Consider the following 26707-nt stretch of genomic DNA (forward strand, 5'->3'; position numbering starts at 1 on the left):
CCCTCAGTATTAGTCTCTTAGCCACCCGTGTTTGAACCAGTGGACGCCCTAGCGTCTAAACGCTGAAAAGAACCCACACATCCCAGTATCAACAGAAGCTCCGGGGAGCAGGGGAAGAGGAGGAACCTGTTTATTCTTGCGCTTTACTAAACTTCTATCCCAACCAATGGGGTCGTTCAAACTTCCTTAGCGTAGCGTATGGGCGGTGCTGCGAGGCGCTGGATCTACGCAGGCGCATATGTCCTTCTCCCGTCCAATCGGGAGCTAGCAAGAGGGGACCGCTCTTGGAGAATTCCTGGCGCCTTCACGCCCCGCCTTTTTCCTTCCGGGATTTTGGCCCGTCTTCTCCTGTTGACCAATCCTCTGCATTTCCTTTGCTCTTTTATCCAATCGTAGAGGTGGAGGGCGGAGTTCCGGGCGTCAGCTCTAAGCTACTGCTGAACTCGCGATTTTTCTCCAGCTCCAATTTGGGGTTTGTAGCTGAGGTACTTCTCCCAGGAGCGGGCGGGCGACGGTCCTGGGATGGGCAGCTCTCTTTTGACAGGCGACTGTAGCCCCAGTAGAGTCTAAAAAGCCGAGTCACTGAACTTCTAGGGTGGGAAACTCCGAGGGACATGGCAGATGCCGGGAGGAGGGAACACGTGTTGGGACTTCTCGCTTGGGGTCGGGGTCTCTGGGTCAAACCTGCAGCGGTCCTGCTTTGCGGGTCTTTGTGCAGGTCAGGCTGGTGTTGCCGACGCCGACCGTAGCTCCTCTGCTCTGGGTCATTTTCTGGTAAAAGCTAAGTTTCCAAGGAAGAGTCACGAGGACCGGTTTTTCCTCACTCTCCCTGTCCTCCCACTTTCTACGTTTGGCATTTTTCCAAGTTAGAAAGCAGATTTTCACTAGGGAAGAGACTTCGTATAGTATATATAGTATGTGCTATGATAACAGCTACTGTGCTAAGCACAGTGTGTGTATTTTAACACTGAATCCGCACAGCAGTCTGAAGAGGTAGGTGCTATTAATATGTTCATTTTCACAGAAAGAAACGGACTTAGACCCTAAATTACCTGTCCATGTGTTTAGCTTGTCTCCGATAACTTTATTGAGTGTGGCATTCAGCTTTCAGGGATGTAAAATTAAAAGATGATATTATTTGTAAAATATTACTAGTATTTTCTTCCGAGATTATTTTCAATCAGTACAACGTACTTGGAATTAAATTGATTATGATAATGGTGGTAAACTGATCAAGTAGAAAGACATCAGCGTGGAGGCAATTTGGCATCTCTGGTTAAGTCGTCCTCAGCTTCTTCAACTGTAGAATTAAAATCAGTAGCACATTTGCCTATTTCATACAGTTGGTGCGGATCAGATGAGAAAGTTTCTATAAAACGTATTACTCATATCAACTGCACCTGACTGAATCTGTGTTTCATATTCTTTTCTGACATCTTGACTGTCGTTTGAACCCACTGCACAGACTAGAACAATGATAGCATGTAGCATAGTGTGAAATACCTCTTAAGGCTATATAGACCATTTACCTCCTTGTCCAGGGTTCAGGACAGTTCCGTGTGCAGAACTGAGAAGTGTCTGGTTTGTATTCTTTCTTTAGACTATTCCATGTCTAAGGGAAAAGTAAATCAGCTCACATAACTGCTTTTCTGAGTTCTTTTCTCTCACCTTGTGTTCATCAGTATTTAAGTTGTATTTTTGTTTTAACCTAAAATTCTGAGTACCCTTTCTGTAGCTTCTATGTATTATAAATAGATTTTAAATCACAGCTCTTTTGCTACCTGGGATTGAACCCAGGACCACTTAAGCACTGAACTGCATCACCAGCCCTTTTTTATTTTTTATTTTGAGACAGAGTCTTGCTAAGTTGTTTAGGGACTTACTGAATTGCTGAGGCTAGCATTGAACTTGCAATCCTCCTGCCAAGTCACTGGAATTACAGGCATGTGCCCCCACGCCCAACTATTTTGCTTTTTCACCAAAATGCTTTAAAAGAACTATATTTGCAGTGATTTCTATGTATTTTCATTTATTCAGCAAAAACAAAATTTCTCTATTTCTGAAATGGGAGCAATCCTTGTTAATTCAGCTTAACATAGGTTGGATCATGTGTATGTCATTGCTGAAGTATCAAAAAGGTGTACTAATTTTGTTACCACAAACTTGCTGATAACACAGATGTATTATCTTTCAGTTTTGAAGGTCAGAAGCCTGACTGAAATAATTTTCACTGGGCTCAAGTTAAGGTGTTACAGGCCGGATTCTTTCTGATGACTCTGAAAGGAAGATCCATTTTCTAGTCTTTTTTCAGCTTGTGTCTTTTTATGTTCCTTCACTTGTGGCTCCTTCCTCCAAAGCGTATCACTCCAGTGTTTGCTTCCATCATCATATCACCTTCTCTTCTGTGGTCCAGTCTCCCTCTGCTTCCCTTTTATGAGGGCACTCCTGTTTACACATAGGGCCCATCCAGATAATCAGGGATAATTGCTAGGCTGGGGCTGTAGCTCAGTGGCAGAGCACTTGCCTAGCATGTGTGAGGCAGTGGGTTCAATCCTTAGTATCACATAAAAGTAAACAAGCAAAGGCATTCTGTCAATCTACAACTTAAAAAAAAAAAAAAAAAAAAAAAAAAAAGATGCTTAGTTTGTAAAGCCCACCTCCTCCTTTTTTTTTTTTTTCCTCCTTATTTTTGTCATATAATGAAACATAGGTTCTAGGAATTAGGACCTGGGTATCTTGAGTGTCATTATTCACTCTCCCACAAAGTATCTAAAGTTTTAGTAGGGAATATAGGAGGAAAAAAAACACATTAAATGACTGTTAAATTAGACTTTCAGGTTGCTGTGAAAAGAACTTTCAGAGTTAAAAGAGTTTGGTGCTTCTTCAACTTTTCCACTGGATTATCTCCAGCAGCTGAGGTAAATGAATATTCCTATGATATTTGCACTAAAAACCTGAATTCTTTTAGAAGAATAAAGCTTAACCAAATTCTCATCTTTTACCTTAAAAATTCATGTGACGTAGGCATTCGCTTTCATAATATGCTCATGATTGATGCTGTTTTTAATTATCACATCATAACATTGCAGTTTGTGGGAGAGACATTACTATTTATTCTGTGGTTTCTTTCCCAGTTTACTGTAGTCATAGGTTTGTGTCTTGTCAGTTTAAGTAGCATGATGTTAAGTGATGGGAATTCATGATAAGGAAATCGTTCAGACCATCCAGTCAAGCCTCTGAGTCCTGTTGCATCTATCCCAGAAGGCGCAGTAGACATTATGGAGAACTGGACTGATGGGATCCCCTGCTGTCTTCTGGCTCAGGATATGCTGGTGATTCATCTAGCCAGCTACTTACAACTTGCCTTTAGCCCTTAGTTTCCAGCCCTTTCAACTTTTGTTTTCTTTAAAACTTCCCTTGTCATCTAAATGTTTCTCTAGATAACCCTATTGGGCAAAGTCCCTTTTAAGCTGTTTCTGGACTTGTGATGCTGACAGAGCCACAGCAAAAGCCTCTTTTTTTTCTCTCTCTCTTTTCTTTTGCTACTGGGGATTGAACATGGCCATGTGTGCTTAACCACTGAGCCACATCCCCAGCCCTTTTTATTTTTTTATTTAGAGACAGGGTCTCCCTGAGTTGCTTAGGGTGGCTTTGAACAAGCCTCTAGGATTACAGACATGCACCACCATGCCTGGCTTAAATCTCTCATCCTTTGCTCTAATAAAGTCTGAGTATACAAGCCCATAACAGTGTAGTGCAGCCAGTTCTCCTTGTGCTATATGAGCAGATAGCCAACGCAGTCTCTCAGAATTTTTCAGCATGAATCCTATATCAGTAGTTTTCAGGAGGCCAGGTCAAAACCATGCTTATGCATGGTAGGAGACAAGGAAAAAATTCTACAATAGCCCCATAAACAACTTCCAAAGATACCCTTTTTTACAACTTCTTTACTCTGGTTCATATATTCTTCAACATAGGTGTCAGTATGAAACTAGTTGTGTGGGCCACCTCCTTTGTAAGCCCAATGTAAGTGGTCTACCCCTCAACTTCAGAGTGTGAGGATATAGTATACAATTATAGGCCACAAATTTTTAATTTTTTTTTTTTTTTTTTTTTTTTTTTTGTACTGGGAATTTAACCCAGGGGTCTTAACCACTGAGCAACATCTCTGGCTCTTTTTTATATTTTATTTAGAGACAGAATCTGGCTGAGTTGCTCAGGGCCTTGCCAAGTTGCTGAGGCTGCCTTTGAACTCACAATCCTCCTGCCTCTGTACACACCTGTAATCGTTGGGATTACAGGTGTGTACCACATCACCCAGCGAAAATTTTAATTTTTTTTTTTTTTTGGGTGCTGGGGATTGAACTCAGGGCCTTGTGCTTACAAGGCAAGCACTCTACCGACTGAGCTATCTCCCCAGCCCCGAAAATTTTAATTTTGATGTACTTTGATTTTTTGAAGAGTTTTCTTGATTATCTAATTATATAAATTTAAAAATAATTCTCTGCAGTAATCTGAACCTACACTATTTCACTTATTTGTTAAATGCTCACATTGGGTTCACTAGGCCTTTTTTTTTTTTTTTTTTTTTAAACCAGCCCTGTTTCTTTCTTTTAACCTTTATTTGATTTTTATGTGGTGCTAACGATCAAACCCAGGGCTTCACATGTGCTAGGCAAGCACTCTACCACTGAGCGAGAACCCCAGCCTCAGACCTGTTTCTTTTTTTTCCAGTGCTGGGGATTGAACCCAGGGCCTTGTGCTTGCAAGGCAAGCCCTCTACCAGCTGAGCTATATCCCCAGCCCTAGCCCTGTTTCTTGATCTAGTAAATTGCCTTCAACTGACTAAGATAAGCAGTCTGAAATTTAAAACTTTTTGAGAACCAACACTTGCCACAAATGGACAGTTTCACATCATGAGTTTGTTTCATGTACAAAATCACTAAAAACTAAAATTACCTTTAAACTATGTATATAAGGTGTGTATGAAGCATAAATGAATTTTATGTTTAGACTTGGATCCTAAGATATCTCATTATGAATATGGAAATATTCCAAAATCCAAAACACTTATGGTACCAAGCATTTCAGATAAGGGATACCCAATCCATACTGTTGCAGGACCACATTATTTCATATTTAAGCATTTAAAATTGGATTCACTTAGTTTTAAATGCAGATTTTTCTTGAGTTCCAGGTTCATTTTGGCAGGACTAAATGGTACACCATTCTAGTCAGTTAGATTGTACAGCAAATGATAATTAGTAAAACTCTATTAACATTTTAAAGATCATAAAACTACATTTTGTGTTCTGTATTTTCCACATTTTCTTGGCCAAGCATTAATTGTTGTGAAACAATTTTAAAAGTATAAATCATAAAATTGTTGGCACCATGGTGTGCAAAGAAGCACTTTGAGTCAGAAGATATATCTAGATCATGCAAAATGTTTAACTTTTCTAAGCTTTAGTGTATTCACTTGTAAAATAAGAATAATTTTTACAAGTACTTGTCCTACTCTCAGAGTTATAGAATCCAACAAAATGACAAATGCTGTCATCCTTTGCAAAATGTAAAATTCTTTCATAAACAAAATATAAGGATATATTGTCTATTTTACCTTTTTTGTTTGTTTTGTTTTGTTTTTGCAGTGTTGGGAATTGAACCCCGGGTCCTTGTGCTTTCGAGACAAGCACTCAACCAATTGAGCTATCTCTCCAGCCCCTCTATTTTACCTTAAAGAATTTAAATTTAGTGTTAGTTCTGTTTTAAATTCTACTAGTATGTGATTTTTTTAAAGCTCTATCAGTTTTCCTCTTCATAAATTGACTGGATCAAAAAATGTAAAATATCTGGTCTATCAGAGGTTTTAAGTTGATATTAGCGTGCCTCCAAATTTCATTTTGCTTTGCTAATACTGCAGTCATGGGGAAATTAGAAGAAACCTTTTCCAAAAGCTAATAAGCTTGGTGTGCCATCTTAACCAAAGACATTTTCCTGATAATTTAGTTCAGTCTGTCAGGTCTAGATATTTCTTTTATATGTTCCTTGGTGTTAGTAGGTTTTTGGGTTTTTTTGTTGTTGTTGTTCGTTTGGTTTTTTTTTGTTTGTTTGTTTTTTGTTTTTTTTTGTTTTTTGTTTTTGTTTTTGACATCAGGGATTGAACCCAGGGGCTCTTAACCACTGAGCCAATTCTCCAACCCTTTTTTGTTTTTGAAAAATGGTCTTGCTAAGTGGCAGAGGCCGGCTTTGAATTTAGGACCTTCCTGCCTCAGCCTCCTGAGTTGCTGGGATTGCAGGTGTGTGCCACCTTGCCCAGCAGTAGGTATCTATTGAAATAAATGATGACTCTAATCTTGTGAACATTCATCTCGATCATTATTTATTTATTCATTTACTTATTTTAATTTAAAAATTTGGGGGAGCGGCTACTGGGGTTTGAACCCAGGGGGTGCTTTACCATCAAACTGCACCCCCAGCCCTTTTTACTTTTGTTTTTCTTTTGAGTTAGAATCTCACTGAGTTGCTTAGGGCCTCACTAATTTGCTGAGGCTGGCCTTAAACTTGTGATCCTCCTGCCTCGGCCTCCCAGGTCACTGGGATTACAGGCATACACAACCTCTGCCTGGCTATGTTTTTTTTTTTTTTTTTTTTTTTTTTTCCCTGAATAAAGATTTTACCATTGTATGAATTGGTAGCAGAGCTAGAGGCTGAGCAAGATTTTTAACCCACCTACCTGTATTGAATCCTGACTCTAGTTACAAACTATGTGATCTTGGGTTATTTATTTGTACCAGATCTGTGCTTCAGTTCCCTCATCTGTGAAATTGGTAACAATAAGTACCTCATAGGATGTCATCAGAATTAAATTAGTGAATATTTGAAAGGCTTAAAACAGTGCCTGACGAATACTGTTAAATGTTTCTTCCCCACTGGAAGTGTTAATCAAGAGTTAATGTGACATAAGAAGGAAAGCTACACATGATGACTTTTTTTAATTTATTACATCTCACAACTGAAACTATTTAAAATCTTTAAGCCTATAAGCATTTAGAAACTTGTATGTATGCTACAGGTAACCACAATTTGCATTGGATTTCACATCATTGATATTTCCATTTCTAAAAATAATATATCTTTATTTACTATCAAGGTTTTTCACATGAATACACTTCAGTATTTTAACTGTATGGTTGTTGGAATTATGATTGTTATGATTATTTCCTTAATGTATTATGATTGTTTCCTTAATGTAAATAAGAATTGTAATAACACTTTACATTTGAATGGACATTTGAAAATGCTTGGTAATAGGTCCTTTGTATCATTCAAGCAGCAGTATAAGCACGTGTTTAAGAGTTTGGGCTCCTACAACCAGATTTGAGTTCTAATTCTTGCTCTGTATTTGTGAACTGAGTGACCTTAGGGAAATCACCTACCTTTTCTAAGCTTTCCTGTCCTAATTACAAAATGAGGGGAGTGTTCCTAATTTATAGATCTGTCTGGAAGGCTGAGGTGTACTGCATAATAAAGCATTCAGAACAGTGTGTGGCATATAGCAGGAATTCAGTCCATCTTACTTACTGTTGTATTACTGATGCACGCAAAAGAACCAGTCCGTAGAACAAATGGCATGGGGCTGGGCATGGTGGTGCTTGCCTGTAATCCCAATGACTTGGGAGGCAAGAGGATATGAGGTTTGGGACTAACCTTAGCAACCTAGCAAGACCCTCTTTCAGAAAATAAAAAGGGCTGCCGTTTTAGCTCAGTGGTATAGTACTCCTGGTTCAAACCCCAGTACCTGCCCCCTCCCCCCCCAAAAAGCGATTTGTGAAAAAACCAAGGTTCAGGTAGGATCTGAGATTTACTGGAGGCCAGCCCTCCCCCCAAAAAAGTAAGCCCCATCAAATTTCACCTCTTATGCAGATGTTTTCCTGTAAAAATACTGCCTCTTTTCCCACAGCATCCCCTCTTTAGCTCCCCTTGAATACCCAGGAATGGCACCTTCCTTTTCCATTTTGTTTTCTAATTCTTGTGTGTGGCAGTTCTCATTCTGTCAGAGCCCTTGCCTTTCTTCCTCCATCCTTCAGCCCTGCATTACTGAGACCTAGAGCTGTTAGCATAAGTAACAGCAATATATTTTCAAAAAAGAAAAATAGGCATTGAAGCTAAATTTTTCACATTGTGTGGTTGAGTCCCATCTCCTATGTCCTCTCACTCATTTTTATTTAATGTAACACTGAGTTGTTTTTATAAAGTTATATTATTTCCCCTAAACATCCTCCCTATTTTTCCCTGAAATTATAAAATTAAATTAATGTTTTTCTTGGGAACTATGCAGTTTTGAGAATGAGAGATCCCCTGAGCCATTTCTTTTTTTTTTTTTTTATGATTATAATAGGGTTGATGTTACTTTATTTTTTAAGTTAGGATTCCAGCACTCAGAATGGGCAAGTTGGGCATCTATTTCCCCCTTTTCACAGACTCAGATACCAATGGATTTAGAACTTATTAAAACATACAATTGTTTTTTGTTTTTTTTTGGTTTTTTTTTCTTTTTTTTTAAATTTTAATTAAAAATCATAAATTTACATAGGGCAATGTTGTTTGATTCATTCTGTTATTTTTTTCCCTTCCCCCTTCCCCTCCCACCCCTCTTTTTCCTCTATACATTCCTTTCTTCCTCCATTCCCTGAGCCATTTCTAATAAGAGGAATATAATTCGTGATTTATTGGGTTATTTTTTAAGTCTTAAATGATTAATAATATGGATTTTTTACATCAAAACATGTTTATGTCATAATATTTATTGCATACTGAAATTTGAGATAGTTTGAGTCTATAAGGTATTTTGTGAGATCAAAGTAGCATCTTGAATATATTATTTGAGTTTCTAGAACTAGCTAAATACTACAAATGTTTATTAAATACTTGCTGTTTCATTGGTTACTGCATAAGACTGTAAGGTGATGTTTCCAAATCCTAACCCTCTCCTTGGCTTCCTGATACTTCAGGAGGCTGGGGCAAATTCATCTTCTCAAAGTTATGGTTATGGATGTTCTATCGATATTGTTACTATTCAATTTATTCTTATGTAAGAACTTTACTTTCTTAAAAAAGGTAGGGGACGATAACTGCCTCTGAGGCTCAAGGGTTGTTTTTGTGAGCTATTTCCTGTTTAAACTGCCATTGTATCACATATGTATGTGATTCTTATCTTTGCCCCCTTGTTTTCCTCTACTGAGTATATTTCGTGTGGGTTGGTATGTATACTCCTCTTACAGGAAGTATATTTCTTAGACTGGTAGTAGGATTGATGTTAAGGAATTGGAGAACATGTTCCTTGTATTCAAGTTTTATACTTTGGGAAAAACATTTAAACATTATAAAAAACCATTTATAAATGGGAAAAACAAAAATATGTAAAATATAGAGATATGAACACTTCAGTATATTTAGCGTATGATTATTGCTGTATATAAATAGTATTTTGGCATTCAAAGCAAGTAAAAACTCTTTCTGTGCTGGATTAATAAAGGTATAGTAGAATTTGAAGTGGCTCTTGAGGTATGGGTAGGATGTAGGATTCTTGGAGAGACTAGCAGTCCTTTACTTTTTAGTTTGTGGGAAAAAAATATTTTACTGACCAAAGTAATACATTTTACTGAATAAAATATTGATGAGCCTACAAAATACTGAAATTCACAAGGTCAGATTTTCATTCAATATCTGCGACCATGCAGAAACAAGAAAAGAATGTTATGATACTTTACAAATATTAAGCATTGTTTGTGAAATCATCCATTTGCTTTTTTCCCAGGTAATGCCATCCCAAATTTTCATATTTTTTATGACACGAAATTAGTTTCAAAGAATAAAGTTCTTAGATTTGAAATTTCTCCTATGAGTTGTAAGAATTTATCCTATTCTTGCCATTTTGTGCAGGAGCCATTTAGATGTTAAGTAGTGTTTCTTGCCCTCTCTGTCAGGAATGAGGGAGGTTATTGCACTTACAGATGAGAGATAATGAGAAACAAAGAGGATAATGGAATGCCCGCAGATGGGTATGAAGGGCGGATTTCAAGGTAGGATTTATTAGCTAACTGACTCTTGTCTCTTGCTTCCCTTTAATCAAAGATGATTCTGATTCTGAGTCTAGGTGACTGAAAAGATTGTGCAGCTGACAGAGATTATAAGGTGTGCAAGTTATATTTTGCATATATTAAATTTGAAATTTTGGCAGCATGTTCAGATGAGGGGTTCTAGGCAGAAATACTGATTGGAATTTGGGGCAGATCAAAGTCAAGGTAAAAGTCTAGTTCATATGGAGCCCGTAATTTTTTACATTGCTCAGGGAAGAGAAGAACTGAGAAAATTTTAGTTCAATTTCAGTTATCATGATTAACAGCAGAACTTTAATTATTAATATGTTAAAATATCCTGTTTGGAGATCGGAGTTACATCTGATTTTTGCAGTTCTCTTATTTTTGTACCTGCTGCTAGATGGCAGTAGTAATCAGTGCCAAGGGCAAAGAAGGCAAGTATTGAAACAGTTTCATAGCAGAAGTCTGATTTGTAAGTTAGTTAAGATGCAGCTGACAGTACGTTATTTGTAGTCCTTTTCGTCCATCTTGTCAGTTCTGTAAAAGTGTGAAGTTTTTTCTCTTAATATCCGGCTTTTACAGAATTATGCCTTTTGTTTGTTATTCCTCTGATGTCAGGGTCCTCTACTGTGCTTAGAGGAGAGGAAATGAGTTTAGAACTTCCTAGATTCGGATCTTCCCATGACACAGCACAAGTGTTTAATACTTTATAGCACAAGTATTAGACAGGCTATAAATATTTATGTTTAAGGCTTTCACCACTTTTTTTGATTTCTGTTTCAATATATTCCTTTTGAATACGCTACGAATTTGGAGTTATTAAGTAGTGATTTTTACCTCAAAATGTTGCCTGGGTTGAGGAATGTAGCTCAGTGTACAGTGCCTCTTAGTATGTGCAAAGCCCTCTTAGTATGTGCAAAGCTTAATCCCCAGCACCCCCCCCCAAAAGAAGTTTATTGTATAAAATATGCTAACATGTTTATAAGCTATTCAGTGTCAGGAAGTTCTGGCTTAATCTTGTTTCAGTCGCTGGTTAACAGTGGAAGTTTAAAGAATCCTTAATGTAAATACGTTAAAAAGTATCTTTCTGCTTGGTAGGGTAGCATTTTTGGAGGCATGTTTACTGAATTCACTTTAGAAGTATCTAATTACCTGTGTGTGTGTGTGTGTGTGTGTGTGTGTGTGTGTAGAAATCTAATAGTTTGTCCTGCAAGTTATCGTTTTATACTATTGTGAAAACTTATATAAATGGAATATAAAATATGTATCTTTTTGGTGTTGTTTATATCATAGGTTTATTCATTTTTATTGCGGAATCAAAGTTCATTATGTGAATCTTAACATAATTTTCTTTTTTTCATTCACCAGATGATAGATATTGTTATTTCCGGACATTTGACTGTTGATGAATAAAATGGTGATGAACGTTTGTATACAGGTCTTTGTGTAGACATGTTTTCATTTCTCTTCAATGAATACCTAAGAGTAGGGGCTGGGGTTGTGGCTCAGTGCTAGAGCACTTGCCTAGCATGTGTGAGGCACTGGGTTTGATTCTCAGTATCTTATAAATAAATGAATCAACATAAAGGTCAATCAACATCTAAAAAATTAAAAAATATATACATATATATTAAAAAAATACCTAAAAATGGTATTGCTGGGTAAGTGTATATTTAACTTAAACTGCTTTCCAAAGTGGCTGTATCATTGTACCATCAGTGTGGTAAAGTTCCTGTAGATTTGCATTCTCACCAGCACTTAGTATTGTCAGTCTTTTTTTTTTTTTTTTAAGTCAATCCTTTTTAATTATAGTCAGTTTAGTAAATGTGTCCTAGTGCCTTATTGTGGTTTAAATTTGCATACCCCTGCTGACTAATAAGGTTCAACTTGTTTTCATGTGCTTGTTCTTTATAGACTTTAGTGAAGTATCTCTTTAAAATGTTTTACTACTTAAAAATTATTTTGTGGTCGCTGGCATGGTGATACACTCCTGTAATACCAGTGGCTCAGGAGTCTGAGGCAGGAGGATCACCTGTTCAAAGCCAGCCTCAGCAAAAAGTGAGGTGCTAAGCAACTCAATGAGACTCTGTCTCTAAATAGAATAAAATACAAAATAGGGCTGCAGATGTGACTCAGTGGTCAGATGCCACCAAGTTCAATCCCCAATACCAAAAAAAGTTATGGGCTAGGGATATAGCTCAGTTGGTGGAGTGCTTACCTTGTAAGCACAAGGCCCTGGGTTCAATCCCCAGCACCACACACAAAAAAAGTTATGTATTTAGCCATACTGTTGATTGAAACTAGTGTCTTGCATGTGCTCTGTAAGCCCTCTACCACTCAGCTACATTCTGTCTCCTGCATTTTTTGAGACACAGTCTTGCTAAGTTGCCCAGGCTGGCCTCAAACTCTTGGTCTCCTGACTCAGCCTCCCAGGTAGCTGTGATTATACGCATATAACACCAGGCCCATCTTGCATACTTTTTCCTTTTTCCATTTTGCTTTTTTTTTTTTTTTTTTGGTGAAAAGTTTGTGGTACACTCATCCCTTAGTAACTGAGGGCTCCACGTCAACAAGATTCAGTGAGGTTCAGATCCAGAACGATTTGGGGGAAAAAAAAGTGCATCTGCTTTAAATATATACACTTTTTTTTCTTGTTATTGCTCCTTGAACAATGCAGTGTAACAACTATTTACATAGCGTTTAAAATGTATTAGCATTTGTAAGGGGCTGGGGAGATAGCTCAGTTGGTAGAGTGCTTGCCTTGCAAGCACAAGGCCCAGGTTCAATCTCCAGCACCACAAAATTAAAAATAAAATGTATTTGCATTTGTAAGTAATCTAGAGGTGAAGTATATGAAGGGATATATGTAGGTTATATGAAAATACCATACCATTTTGTATAAGGGATGAGAATATCCTAGGTTTCGATGTCTGTGGGGGTTCCTGGACCATTCTGCCAGTGGGTATCAAGGAATGTCTATAATTCTCTCTGATTCTAAACGTTTTTCTGACTGCCTTCAAGACTTTCTTTGGTTTTCAGAAGTTTTATAGTACATCCAAAGTTCTGTGTGTATTTTTTCTTGAATTGCCTAGATCTGTAGTTTGCTGTCTTGTTAATTTTGGAAAATTCGTATCCACTTTCTTTAACTCCTTCTTTTGATACTTGAGTAACATTTACATTAGACCGTTCGATTTTTTTTTTTTTTTTCCCCATACTTTTTGGATGCTGCTGTGGTTTGAATGTTAAATGTCTCCAAAAGGCTCATATATTTTAATGGCTTAGTCCAAGATGGCCTTATTGGGGGTGAGGGTGAGTAGTGGAAACTGTAGGAGGTGGCACCTAATGGGAGGTCCTTTGGGTCATGGTGGGCATGCCCTCAAGTGGTACTTCTCCTGGGACTCAATAATTCTCTCAAGAGGATTGTTCTTAAAGCCTGAATTTGACTCTACTTTCTTTGCTTCTAGTTGGAGATGTAATTACTTGTTACTCCCACACAGGCTTAAGAATTGAGCCAGTACCATGCCCTTGAACCTCCAAGACAGTGAGCTAAATAAACAAGCCTTTTCTCATTATAAGTTAACTGCCTCAGATATTTTGTTGTAGTAACACAAACCTGACTAATACAGATGATGTCCTATGGGTCCCCCTCACATTTCTTCACCCTTTTTGGTGTTTTAGTTGGGATTTTTTTTTTTTTCCTTTGACACCAGGGGCACTATTTAGAGACAAGGTCTCATTCAGTTGCTTAGGACCTCACTAAATTGCTGAGGCTGGCTTTGAACTTTTGTTTGCTTTGGCCTCCTGAGCTGCTGGGATTACAGATGTGCCACACCATGCCCAGTTGGGATATTTTTTTTTTTTTTTTTTTTTGGTGCTGGGGATCGAACCCAGGGCCTTGAGCTTGCAAGGCAAGCACTCTACCAACTCCAGCCCCTGGGATAATTTTTGTTGTGCATCTTTTTTCTTTCTTTCTTTCTTTTTTTTTTTTTTTTGTACTGGGGATGAACCTAGGGGTGCCTTGCCACTAAACTGTACCTCCAGTCTTTTTTTTATTTAGAAATATGGTCTTACTAAGTTGCTTGAGGGTCTTGCTAAATTGTTGAGGTTGGCCTCAAACTTGCCTTACCTCTAGCCTAGAAGGAGGGAGTTGATTGACCATGCATGGACTTTTGAACCCATTGAGATCTTTGAAACCATGAGATAGAATAAACTTTCCCTTCTGGTGAGTTGTTCCAGTCAGGTATTTTGGTCATAGTGACAGAAACCTAACACAAGAAAAGTTAAATCTATTTATGGTGTACAACATGTTTTGGTAGATGTACATTGTGAAATGTTAAAGTAAGCCAATGAACATTTCTGTTACATATTTTTTAACTCAAAATCTACACACTTAGCAATTTTCAAATAGTTAATGTTTATCAACTATACTTGTCACCTTGTATAACAGTATATCTTCTGGGGGGAAAAAAAGAGCTTCTGAACATATTCCTGCTGTCTAACTGAAATTGTACATCTTTTTCATCAACATGTCCTCAATTCTTTCAACATCTCCTCAGTACTCCTCATCCACAGTCCCCGGTCACCACTGATCTACTCTCTGCTTCTAGGAGTTTGACTCTTTTTTAGAGTCCACAAATAAGGGAGATCATGTAGTATCTGTCTCTGCCTGGCTTATTTCACCCATGGTAATATCTTTCAGGTTTATCCTCATTTCATGAATAACACAATTTCCTTCTTTTTAAAGGCTGACTAATATCCCACTCCATATATATATACCACATTTTCTCTATTGATTCACCTGTTCATTGGTACTTAGGTTGAGTCTGTGTCTTGGCTGTTGTGAATAGTATTGCAGTGAACATGGGAATGTAGATAGCTTCTCGACATAACTAATTTCAGTCCCAGCTACGTAGAAGGCTGAGGAGGGAGAATCACTTAAAGCCCGTGAATTTGAGAACAGTCTGGACAGCATTATAAGACCTCATCTCAAAAAGTTTTTAAAATTAAAAAAATATATATGGCATCTAGGTTGGTTCCATAGTCTGGCTATTGTGAATTGAGCAGCTATGAACATTGATGTGGCTGTATCTCTGTAGTATGCTGATTTTAAGTCCTTTGGGTATAGGCCAAGGAGTGGGATAGCTGGGTCAAATGGTGGTTCCATTCCAAGTTTTCTAAGGAATCTCCACACTGCTTTCCAGAGTGGCTGCACTAATTTGCAGCCCCACCAGCAATGTGTGAGTGTACCTTTCTCCCCACATCCTCGCCAACACCTGTTGTTGCTTGTGTTCTTGATAATCGCCATTCTAATTGGGGTGAGATGAAATCTTAGGGTAGTTTTGATTTGCATTTCTCTTATTACTAGAGATGTTTTATTCTTGAAAGAGGATTTGATCTGAGGTCAGCCACTTCTTACCATCATAACTCTTGCCCAGAATTTTGCACAATTGTCTTTCCTATTTAAACTCTTGCTCTGAGGTCTGTTCTCTGGGCGGTAGCTAGAAGAATCTGTTCATAGTATCCTTCACTTACTGTCAACTCACGGTGGCCTTCTCACTCAAGTTATTATCTAGAGTTCCTGCCGTGGCTTACAAAACTCTTGCCTGACTCTTTAACCTACTTTCTCCTACACCATGCTTTCCTTTTCTGACTCAACTTTGACTGCATTGACGTTCTCATTTTTGTTTTGTTTTCTCCTCTACATAGAAGGTTCTTGCCCCACATACTCCGATACCTTGTTTCATCATTTCATTCTAGATTCAAATCAAATGTCACCTCGTGGGAAAGCCTTTTCCTTAATAATTAAATCTAAAAGAACTTCCTGCCTCATTTTTCTTGCCTTATCCTATACTTTTCTTACACTTATCACTAACTATTTCTATTATAATAAATTATTTGCCTGTGTGTCTTTTTGTTCTCTCGCTGTCTTCCCTGAGGACAGGGACTTTGTGTCTTTTGCTGAATTTAGTTAGGTCCTAGGCCTGTCATATCATAACTCTTCATAAATTATTTTTGAATTCTTTTTTGGTTGGGTTTTTGTTGTTTTGTTTTTATCTTTTGAGATGGAGCTTCAACATGTTTTCCAGGCTGGTCTTGAATTCTTGGGCTCAAGTGGTCCTCCTGCCTTAGCCTCCAGAGTAGATAGGACAATAGGAGTCTGCCACCAGGCCTGGCTTTGTTTTTGAATTCCCTTATAGGACTTTTGAGTAGATTTAATGTTAGAGCTTATAACTTCTAACTATGATTTGCATGCTATTTAATGTTTAACATAGCTTCTAACTATGATTTGCATGCTATTTAATGTTTTCATAATTTTATTATCTGTAACAGGCCTTTTTGTTTTTCCTTTTTTTGATATCAGGGATTGACCCAGGGGAGCTTAACCATTGAGCCACATCCTAAGTTGCTTAGGCCTCGCTAAATTGCTGAGGCTGGCTTTGAACTTGAGATCCTCCTGCCTCAGCCTCCTGGGCCACTGAGATTATAGGCGTGTGCCACTGTGCCCTTCTATTTTTTCCTTCTTTTTTTTGCAGATATTAAAGATAGCATTTGTTTGATTTTTTTAAAGCATCGTTTCAGAATTAGAAAAAGAAATAGTAAACATATAGTACCAATTCAAGAATTGGGTTATTCCACATTGCTTCTAACTGTTCCAAATTAAGACATCTGGTGACTGGGGAAGTTTTGGTTTCTTTGTGTTTGGTTAACCAGCTGGTTGTTCTGGAAAGGAAAAGGCAGTCACTGTTCTTGTTGAAAGAAGCTGGGCATTCATAGACTTACTGTAAAAGGGTGACTTTGGATAGGAGAGTTAATTGAGAAATTGGGCAAATCAGGATGTTATTGAGGAAATGTGTTTGTTTTTAAAAAGGTGTTTCGAATGTCATATCTGGAACCTGAAGGATAATCTTGAATTACATGATAAAGCATGTGTCATTCTCTTCTACCCTTCCCCCTTTTCCTTGGTAACAGATTCCTGCACTTTAAAATTGTGCTTTTCCTTAGAATTTTAGTGTACTTAATGCATGGGGTGCCATATGTTGCTACCACTAGCATCCTGAACATTTATGTGAATAAGAATAACATATTCACAGTCACTAAACTGGATTAATTTATGAAGACATTAAGTCTCAGTCATTAATGAACATGAAATTTAAAATTATATTGCAATTGTACCAGATGTCATTTTAGAATACCTTCTACTAAATATTCAGCACTTCTTCTCAATTTAAAACAAATGGTTCTTTGGCAAGTTGTTTAAAGCCAATTCTATGTTAGTTTAAAATGTCACACAAATTTCTCTAAATTGTTGATATAAATGTCTTCTTGGAAAGATTCTACTAAAGTTAAATCAATATATGCTTTTTATCCCAAGGTATCGTTCCCTCTAGAACACACTGCATATGCCCAGGAGTGATTTGTGCCTCTGTAGTCTTCCCAGTTTTTCTGAAATGTTAACACCCAGATTCCTAGGCTCCCCAGAGGTGCAGTTTTCTTTCAGATAAGCTGACATTAGAGATATGCTTGACAAATAATACCTCTCTTTAGCTTCCAGGGTAGAGCCAGTGTGACCGCCATTAGATTTTTCAGGTTTACCATTGATCTTGCCGTAGGTACAGGACATTAGACATTTAAAATTAATGATATATGTTTATATAAAGGTAATAGTATATCCCTATATTTTATTTTATTTATTTATTTATTAGTACCGGGGATTGAACTCAGGGGCACTTGGCCACTGAGCCACATCACTAGCCCTAATTTGTATTTTATTTAGAGACAGGGTCTCAACAAGTTGCTTAGCACCTTGCTTTTGCTGAGGTTGGCTTTGAACTTGTGATCCTCCTGCCTCAACCTCCTGAGCTGCTGGGATTACAGTATAATATACTTACTACAAAGGCATTTTAGTGTAGGAATTAATAGCCTGGTCTCTAGAATAAGAATGATTAATTCATAAAGTAACTTTACTGTGTATTGGCTGTGCTTTTCTCATGAGTCAAGTGGATATATAATACTTGGGGAGTTTTAGGATATTATTATGATCATTAAAATGTTCAACAATACAGAAAAATTAGAAAGCATACTACCCCTACATACACACACACACACACACACGTTACTTTGTTTTTTTTACCTGTTGATGGATCTTTATTTATTTTCATGTGGTGCTGAGAATTGAACCCAGGGCCTCACACATGGTAGGCAAGCGCTCTACCACGGAGCCACAATCCCAGCCTACTTCAGTTACTTTGAAATACATTTTATGAACCTTGTTCTAGAGACCTTCCTTTGCAATGGACAGAATATGCATGACTAGAAATATAGTTATACATTTTTCTTTAACATTCTATTTAGTTTAAGTTGGATTTAATACACAAAAATGAAAGAAATGACTACAAATCAGTAGTAGTACAAGATTCGGGTTCTTGAAAATTATTTCAAATTTAAGTTTTTTTCAAAAAGATATAATATTAAGAGGTTGGAATTTTAATTTTTTAATTTTTTATTTTTTTAACTACATGTTAGAGATATATACACAACTGATTAACTGATGCACTCAAGTGTCGGTTCCTGGTCAACTCTCACCCTTTCAAAGGGTGCTGAGAGGACTTGGTCTTCTTTTGCTTCATGGCTCTTCCATCCAGTGGGCCCTGGAGCCCTCTGCATCATGCCAGCAGGTAGATAAAGAAAAGACTTACCACCTCTTAGTCACCTGGCCTAAATGTGACACAGCATCCCTTTCACTGGCAAAGTCTGTTCTTGTGCTGGCGCTGCAGCAGTCCTTGTTGGGGCACCTGGGTTCCAGTTCTTTCTTCTGAGGTCCCAATAAGTTCCCTATAGCAGGTTCTACTTCACCACATCTCAAGGCATTCCTCTCCTGCGGGCTGTTTCTCATTTCTCAAACTCGGCGTGGAGATCTTAAAAAATTACATCCCTCACAGTTCTTTGCTGAGGCCCTCAGCGTAGACAGGAAGGTCTACTCCTGAGTTTTTCCAACGTTGCCCACCCACTCCCCCAACTAGCTTCTGCCCAGGTCAGAAGTGTTAGGATTCTTGAGCTTTATTTTTGCTTGTCTCAATAATGCTTCAGCAAAGGGAATATTGGCTTGGGGAAGGAGTTTCTGTTGGGCTGCTTTGCTAGCTTGTGGTAAAACAAGAGTTTAAAATGAGAATTTTTGCTTTGGTTAAACCCCTTGCTATTTTAATTGTACCACACTGGCAGGTTTTTGTTAAGTTAAAAATACTTCACTGCAATATTTACATTAAATCCAAGTTGACAATTTCTGAAAGTATTTATAAGAAACTGTTAACATTTATTGCCTCCTAGGAAAGGAAGGATGCTTGAAAACAGAAATATTCCAAAACAGTAGTTTTGGAGCATTTTGAATTTTGAACCTTGTTGACTATATTATTCATAAATATATGTAAACATTATTAGAACATACAGAAACTTCCCAGATGGAATTGTATATTAAAACATTTTAAAATCTATCATTTCAGTGGTGTGTTTATTTTGTTGCTGTCTTTAGAATCAGGGCTTCTACCATAATTACTGAGCATATTTTATAATAGAGTCTGCTGAGAATTCCTTTGTTTATCTTTTTTGCCTTTTTATTTTTTTATTTTTTTAATTTATTTTTATTGTAAACAAATGGGATACATGTTGTTTCTGTTTGTACATGGAGTAACAGCATACCATTTGCATATTCGTAAATTTGCACAGAGTAATGGTGTTTGATTCATTCCATTATTTTTTTCCTTCCCCCCCACCCCTCTCACCTCTCTTTTCCCTCTATACAGTCCCTCCTTCCTCCATTCTTGTCCCACTCCCACCCCCCATTAAGTGTCATCATCCACTTATCAGTGAGATCATTCCTCTTTTGGATTTTTGAGATTGGCTTATCTCACTTAACATGATATTCTCCAATTTCATCCATTTGCCTGCAAATGCCATAATTTTATTATTCTTTATAGCTGAGTAATATTCCATTGTATATATATACCACAGTTTCTTTATCCATTCATCAATTGAAGGACATCTAGGTTGGTTCCATAGTCTGGCTATTGTGAATTGAGCCGCTTTGAACATTGATGTGGCTGTATCTCTGTAGTGTGCTGATTTTAAGTCCTTTGGGTATAGGCCAAGGAGTGGGATAGCTGGGTCAAATGGTAGGTCCATTCCAAGTTTTCTAAGGAATCTCCACACTGCTTTCCAGAGTGGCTGCACTAATTTGCAGTCCCACCAGCAATGTATGAGTGTACCTTTTTCCCCACATCCTCGCCAACACCTATTTGTTGCTTGTATTCTTGATAATCACCATTCTAATTGGGTGAGAGGAATCTTAGGGTGGTTTTGATTTGCATTTCTCTTATTACTAGAGATGTTGAACATTTTTTCATATGTTTGTTGATTGCTTGTACATCTTCTTCTGTGAAGTATCTGTTCATTTCCTTAGCCCATTTGTTGATTGGGTTATTTGTATTCTTGGTGTAGAGTTTTTTGAGTTCTTTATATATTCTGGAAATTAGTGCTCTATCTGAAGTATGAGAGGCAAAGATATTCTCCCACTCTGTAGGCTCTCTCTTCGCATTGCTGATAGTTTCCTTTGCTGAGAGAAAGCTTTTTAGTTTGAATCTATCCCAGTTATTGATTCTTGCTTTTATTTCTTGTGCTATTAAGAGTCCTGTTAAGGAAGTCTGGTCCTAAGCCGACATGTTGAAGCTCTGGACCTACTTTTTATTCTATAATCTGCAGGGTCTCTAGTCTGATTCCGAGGTCCTTAATCCAATTTGAGTTTAGTTTCGTGCATGGTGAGAGATAGGGGTTTAGTTTCATTCTGTTGCATATGGATTTCCAGTTTTCCCAGCACTATTTGTGTTAGAGGCTATCTTTTCTCCATTGCATATTTTTGGCACCTTTGTCTAATATTAGAAAATTGTATTTATTTGGGTTTATGTGTCCGTGTCCTCTATTCTGTACCATTGATCTACCTGTCTATTTTGGTGCCAATACCATGCTGTTTTTGTTACTATTGCTTTGTAGTATAGTTGAAGTTCTGGTATTGCGATACCCCCTGTTTCATTCTTCCTGTTAAGGATTGCTTTAGCTATTCTGGGTTTCTTATTCTTCCAGATGAATTTCATGATTGCTTGCTCTATTTCTGTGAGGTACATAAGGGGATTTTAATTGGAATTGCATTGAATCTGTATAGCACTTTTGGTAGTATGGCCATTTTGACAATATTAATTCTGCCTATCCAAGAACGTGGGAGATCTTTCCATCTTCTAAGGTCTTCCTTAATTTCTTTCTTCAGTGTTTTGTAGTTTTCATTGTAGAGATCTTTTACCTCTTTGGTTAGATTGATACCCAACTATTTTATTTTTTATGAGGCTATGGCAAATGGAGTTGTTTTCCTCATTTCCCTTTCAGATGTTTCATTGCTTGCGTATAAAAATGCTGTAGATTTATGCATGTTGATTTTATAGCCTGCTATTTTGCTGAATTCATTGATGAGGTCTAGAAGTTTTCTGGAGGAGGTTTTTGGATCCTCTAAATATAGAATCATGTCATCAGCAAATAGTGACAGCTTAAGTTACTCTTTTCCTATTCGTATCCCTTTAATTTCTTTAGTCTGCCTAATTGCTCTGGCTAGAGTTTCGAGGACAATGTTGAATAGAAGCGGTGAAAGAGGACATCCCTGTCTTGTTCCTGTTTTTAAAGGGAATGGTTTCAGTTTTTCTCCATTAAGAATGATGTTGGCCATGGGCTTAGCATAAATAGCCTTTACAATGTTCAGGTATGTTCCTACTATCCCTATTTTTTCTAGTGTTTTCAGCATGAAGGGGTGTTGTATATTGTCAAATGCTTTTTCTGCGTCAATTGAAATAACCATGATTCTTATCCTTAAGTCTATTGACATGATGGAGTATGTTGATTGATTTACGGATGTTAAACCATCCTTGCATTCCTGGAATGAACCCCACTTGATCGTGGTGCACAATTTTCTTAATATGTTTTTGGATACGGTTTGCCAATATTTTGTTAAGGATCTTAGCATCTATATTCATCAAGGATATTGGTCTAAAATTTTCTTTCCTTGATGTGTCTTTTCCTGGTTTGGGTATGAGGGTGATATTAGCTTCATAGAATGAGTTTGGTAGGGTACCCTCCTTTTCTATTTCCTGGAATACTTTGAGAAGTATTGGAATGAGATCTTCTTTGAAGGTCTTGTAGAACTCGGCTGAGAATCCCCCTGGTCCTGGGCTTTTCTTGGATGGTAGATTTTTAATGGCTTCTTCTATTTCATTGTTTGATATTGATCTATTTAAATCATGTATGTCCTCCTGGTTCAGTTTGGGAGGAGCATGTGTCTCTAGAAATTTGTCAATGTCTTCGGTAGTTTCTATTTTGTTGGAATACAGATTTTCAAAGTAGCTTCTCATTATGTTCTGTATCTCAGTGGTGTCTGTTGTGATATTTCCTTTTGCATCATGTATTTTAGTAATTTGAGTCTTCTCTCTCCTTCTCTTTGTTAGTGTGGCTAAGGGTTTATCTATTTTGTTTACTTTCTCAAAGAACCAACTTTTTGTTATGTCAATTTTTTGAATAGTTTCTTTTGTTTCAATTTCATCGATTTCAGCTCTGATTTTAATTATTTCCTGTCTCCTACTACTTTTGCTGTTATTCTGTTCTTCTTTTTCTAGGGCTTTGAGCTGTAATGTTAGGTCATATAATTGTTGACTTTTCATTCTTTTCTGGAATGCGCTCCATGCAATGAATTTTCCTCTTAGTACTGCTTTCATAGTGTCCCAGAGATTTTGATATGTTGTATCATCATTTTCATTGACCTCTAAGAATTTTTTAATCTCCTCCCTGATGTTTTTTTGTTATCCATGTTTCATTCAATAGCATATTATTTAGTCTCCAAGTGTTGGAGGAATTTCCCTTTTTTATTTTGTCACTGATTTCTACTCTCAGTCCATTATGATCTGATAGAACACAAGGCAGTATCTCTATTTTTTTGCATTTGCTAAGGGCTGCTTTGTGGCATAACATATGGTCTATTTTCGAGAAGGTTCCATGTGCTACTGAGAAGAAAGTGTATCTGCTCGTTGATGGATGGAATATTCTATATATGTCTAGTAAATCTAGGTTATTGATTGTGTTATTGAGTTCTATGGTTTCTTTGGTTGGATTTTGTTTGGAAGATCTATCTAGTGGTGACAGTGGTGCGTTAAAGTCGCCCAGAATTATTGTGTTGTGGTCTATGTGATTCTTGAAATTGAGAAGGATTTGTTTGATGTACAGGGATGCACCATTGTTTGGGGCATAAATATTTACTATCGTTATGTCTTCCTGATTTATGGTTCCCTTAAGCAGTATGAAATGTCCTTTTTTATCCCTTCTGACTAACTTTGGCTTGAAGTCCACTTTATCTGATCTAAGGATGGAAACCCCCGCTTTTTTACTGGGTCCATGTGCGTGGTAGGTTTTTTTCCCATCCTTTCACCTTTAGTCTGTGGATGTCTTTTTCTGAGATGAGTCTCTTGCAGGCAGCATATTGTTGGGTCTTTCTTTTTAATCCATTCTGCCAGTCTATGTCTTTTATTGATGAGTTTAGGCCATTAACGTTCAGGGTTATTATTGAGAAATGATTTGTATTCCCAGTCACTTGGCTTATTTTTGGTTTTTAAGTTGGCTTGGTTTCTCCTTTGAGTGGTTTTTCTCTAAGGTAGTTCCTCCCTTTGCTGACCTCCATTGTTGTTTTTCATTTCCTCCTCATGGAATATTTTGTTGAGAACATTCTGTAGCACAGGCTTTCTATTTGTAAATTCTTTTAACTTTTGTTTATCATGGAAGGATTTTATTTCATCTTCAAATCTGAAGGTTAGTTTTGCTGGGTATAGGATTCTTGGTTGGCACCATGTTCTTTCAGAGCTTGAAATATGTTGGTCCAGGCCCTTCTAGCTTTTAGAGTCTGGGTTGAGAAGTCTGCTGCTATCTGTATTGGTCTCCCCCTATATGTAATCTGATGCTTTTCTCTCAAAGCCTTCAAAAGTCTATCTTTATTTTGAATGTTAGGCATTTTCATTATAATGTGCCTTGGTGTCGATCTGTTGTGATTCTGTGCATTTGGTGTTCTGTACGCCTCTTGTATTTGATTTTCCATTTCATTCTTCAGGTTTGGGAAATTTTCTGATATTATTTCATTGAATAGGTTGTTCATTCCTTTGGTTTGTATCTCTGTGCCTTCCTCAATCCAAATAATTCTTAAATTTGGTCTTTTCATGATGTCCCATAGTTCTTGGAGATTCCGTTCATGATTTCTTACCATCTTCTCTGCTTGGGCGACTTTATTTTCAAGATTAAATATTTTGTCTTCATTGTCTGAGGTTCTGTCTTCCAAGTGGTCTAGTCTGTTGGTGATGCTTTCCATTGAGTTTTTTATTTGGTTTATTGTCTCCTTCATTTCAAGGATTTCCGTTTGGTTTTTTTTTGAGAATCTCTATCTCTTTGTTGAAATGATCTTTTGCTTCCTGCAGGTGCTCTTTCAGCTTGTTGGTTTTATGATTCATTGCCTGCATTTGCTCTCTTATCTCATCCTTTGCTTCGCGAATCATCTTAATCATGTATAATCTGAAGTCCTTTTCTGACATTTCTTCTACCATACTGTCGTTGGATTCTATTACTATAGAATGTAGATTTGTTTGCATCATTTTCTTCCCTTGTTTTTTCATGTTGTTCGTGTATCTTCCCCTCTAGTGCTGCAGATCTGGGGTATTGCAGATTTCCCCCTATAGGCTTATAGTGGCCCTATAGGTTTCCAAAACCCTTTCTTTAAGGGGAGATCAATATTAGCAGAGCCCAAACCAGACACTATGCAATCCTAGACCAAATAGCCCCTATGGGAACAGTAACATCATGTAAATAAGGGAGAAAGCGACTCTGAGGGAACAGGTAAACAGAAGGAAAAGAGAGCAAGAAACGTAAAGAAATAAAAACTTAAATATTTTTTTTAAAAAAGGAGAAAAAAGAAAATCTACTGTATAATAGTCATATGCTAATGAAACCTCCCAGTGTTCAGTAGCCTGATGTATGAGAGGTACCTGATAATGAGCTTCAAGCCTCCAGCAGGCTTCTCGGGATGGGATTTGCCCCACCCGAAGATCGGAGCTACGGCTTCCAGGATTATCCAAGATGGCTGCTCTGGCTTCCAAATGTATTGGCAAATGGGGAGCTGCAGTTCAGGGGTGGATGTGGTCAGCTGGAGGTCCTGGAGACAGGATGCAGTTGGTCCTGGAGGTTGGGTGTGTTTGGTGTGGTTGTGGGATCCTGGAGGTCGGGTGCAATCAGTCGGTCTGAGTTCCCGGTGATAGGGCGCAGTCAGTTGGTTTGGGGGTCCTGGCGGCAGGGAGCAGTCAGTTGATGTGAGGGCCCCAGAGGCAGGGAGTGATCGGTTGGGCTGAGGGATCCTGTAGGTACTGTAACAGTGAACTTCCAGGCAGCAGCAGGCAGCTGGTTCTCCACTGGCGGTCTGCGGCCAATCTGCTGGCAGCGAGAAACTGATATCCTCTGCTTGATTCCGGCGTTGCGTAGCGACAAGGAACGCAGCCTCCCTCTAGACCGCCATCTTGGATCCCCTCAACATTTTCTTAAAATTTCCTGCTGTTCAGGTGCTGGTCCTTCTCCCTAGGGATCTTCAACCCCTGCACAGCAGAGCAACCTGGGGCTCCTAAGCAGGACAGTGAAGCCTAGAGCTGAATCTGCCTTTTTATTTTTAAACAAAAGCAATTGAAAGGGAGAGTGAAAGAGAGGGAGAATGAATGATCAAATTTCCTGTCTTTAATATGAATGAAATTGACTCCTGTGTGTTCCCTATAATTTTCCAAATTAGGTCAGAACTTGGTGATATATCTAAGATTTTATTTGATTATCTCTAATTAAGATGATTCTGATTGCATTAACAAAAATTCTGCAGCAAACTGACTTAAATAATCAGGAAATGTCAAGTCCCATAATGTGGTGCAAAAGTTCTGCCCATCTATTGGCTTGATTCCAGTTGAAAGTTAAGAGTTCTACATCTGGACAACTTCTTGTTGGGAGGGGAATGGATGCAGAGTAGCTTATTTGTAAGGTTTCTGAACCAATTAATGATAAAAGGAATAAGATGCTGTAGTTGGTGTAGGCTAATCAGGGTTGGTCCCTTGAGGTGGAGACAAGTCCAGAAACCATTCTGGGGCTTATGGGGATGAAAAGGAGAAATTAGAGGAATAACATCATTCTGTCCATTCAGGTTTCTTAATTGCTTTTCAAATGAAATATTACACACAACTGACTCCTGTTACTAACAATAACTTTTGGAGAATATAATTATTTGTACTGGATGAGAGGTACAGGGGGTTTCTTTTACTGTTCTCTATTCCATAACAAAGTTTGTTAAAATAAAAGTGGAATACAAAAATCAAAAGTAATCCCAGGGACTCAGGAGCCCGAGGCAGGAGGATTGCAAGTTCAAAGCCAGCCTCAGCAATTTAGTGAGTCCCTGTCTCAAAACATAAACAGGGGCTAGGGGCATGGCTCAGTGATTAAGCACACTTGGGTTCAAT

General features: G+C 37.8%; 1 protein-coding gene across 6 annotated transcripts in view; it reads left to right on the forward strand.

Annotated features, from left to right (window-relative positions):
- Positions 1-26707, forward strand: part of LOC306653321 (sphingosine-1-phosphate phosphatase 1) — a 116384-nt gene that overhangs the window by 76987 nt on the left and 12690 nt on the right. The window contains exons 1-2 of one of the 6 annotated variants that reach the window (XM_079126292.1): positions 270-485; positions 9946-10085. The exons of 1 other annotated variant lie outside the window; for it this stretch is intronic. The gene's annotated coding sequence lies outside the window, so the exon portion shown is untranslated. 4 more of the 6 variants (XM_079126291.1, XM_079126293.1, XM_079126295.1 and 1 more) reach the window with 4 other exon arrangements.

Source organism: Sciurus vulgaris (assembly GCF_902686455.1).
Source record: "Sciurus vulgaris genome assembly, chromosome: 2".
Classification (NCBI taxonomy): Eukaryota; Metazoa; Chordata; class Mammalia; order Rodentia; family Sciuridae; genus Sciurus; species Sciurus vulgaris.